The sequence below is a fragment of the Mercenaria mercenaria genome, chromosome 5, assembly GCF_021730395.1.
Source record: "Mercenaria mercenaria strain notata chromosome 5, MADL_Memer_1, whole genome shotgun sequence".
NCBI lineage: Eukaryota > Metazoa > Mollusca > Bivalvia > Venerida > Veneridae > Mercenaria > Mercenaria mercenaria.
This window is the reverse complement of record NC_069365.1, coordinates 56,104,493-56,106,087: the sequence shown is the minus strand read 5'-3', so window position 1 is coordinate 56,106,087 and position 1,595 is coordinate 56,104,493. Positions and strand designations below refer to the sequence as shown.

The 1,595-nt window shown below is 33.0% G+C and overlaps 1 non-coding gene across 1 annotated transcript; it reads right to left on the bottom strand.

Moving 5' to 3' along the window:
* Positions 1-1,308: 1,308 nt before the first annotated feature.
* On the bottom strand, positions 1,309-1,381 carry Trnat-ugu (transfer RNA threonine (anticodon UGU)). Its single transcript has one exon. It is a non-coding gene; the product is annotated as a tRNA-Thr (tRNA).
* Between the last annotated feature and the right edge of the window lie 214 nt (positions 1,382-1,595).

The following is a 1,595-nucleotide window of genomic DNA, read 5'->3' as shown; positions in this document are numbered from 1 at the left end:
GTTTAAAACTGAGCTGACTGGTTTTTTTTTATTTACTATTTTGTAACGGCATCAAAGACTACTAATCCGCAAGCCTGGCCAATAATTCTGGTCATAATTCCGTAAATAAACAATACCTGCTTCCATTTATGTTAGATTTCAAGAAACCTTTGGAACATGAATAATTGTTTACAAAATCTATTATCATAGATTGTTTTACAAACAGCCGATTCCTCGGTAAAAAGGTAAAGACTCTAAAGTTACCGCCTGCAAAATAGTGACATACATTTTGGTTTACTTAAAGTTAGTGACCAAATAGTATATCTCTATACTCTAATTCCTTTTTATTCGTCACACAATCCTAGTATAGTTACAGCTAATATTGTCGTGGTAAAATCTGTAGGAGTGGTTTATTTTCTGATTGAGATCTTTCATATGAAAAGGACAACTATTGATTAGTTGTCCACAAAATGTTCCCTGATTTCTGTTCTTGTTGGCTTTTGAAATTTATATACATTTTAACTGCTTGTTTGTGCACTAATCACACATACATGAATAAAAATAAAACATTGCAATTAATTGTGATAGTTTGTTCACAACAATTCATTTTTAGAGCATAGCAAATTGCAAAAATAATTGCTAGACATAAAATATCTTAAAAGCTTTAACTGTCCAGGGACCTGTATACATTCTTATTCAGATACATCCGAATAATACTAAAAAACACTTTAGGGAGACTAGCAAGCATAGCTATCGAATATCAAGCAATTAATGATAACATTGAGAAATGGAGGAATACAATACTCTTGAACAATGTAACACTAAAAGTCATAAAAACATATATTAATTTTATGTAAAATTAAAGTAAGTTTAATTTCAATCCACAATGTTACATTAAGTTAAAATTGCAGGTAGCACTTAATCCTGAATCAGGTTACCTTGATAATAACCCGTATTTGCTTCTTGGAAGGGCAAAAACAACGTCACGTTTAAACCGAATCAGAACAATTTCGTAGAAGCTATATATCAGCTTTTCCTGTCCAAAAGATCCAGTTTCAAGTTAATGCCACTAAACATTTTTTTTTTGCGGCACATGCTTTGTTTTTCTTCTTGAAATATGATTTACTATAATTATACGTACGGGTTTTCGTGAATTGTGGCTTAATGTCAATTTTATAGAAAAAAGGCTTTTCAGGAGCGTGAGGATTGTTACACGCTTTATTACCTTTCATGGACAATTAAACCAAGTCTGTTTCCTTTGCTGAAGTATAGGCATCCAAGGGATCTTTTTTGAATTTTACAAACTATATAACAGGTACTAAAAATTTGCAGTCAGTCCGGGGCTCGAACCCGGGACCCCTCGCTTACAGGGCGAGTACTCTACCGACTGAGCTAACCGGCTGCCTAAACAAAAAAAACCCATAAAAAATAGAATTTAGAGCGCGGATCCGAGGTTAACAAATGTCACCAACAACGTTGTAGAAAAAGAAAACTATTAGTAAAATGTAGATTACTAGCTGTCCTCGTTTTCATGAGGCAATAAATGAGTTTTGCTTCCCGAACTTGAGGATCAAAGAATTCAAATATGGCAACAAAACATTTTATCGCTAACATAA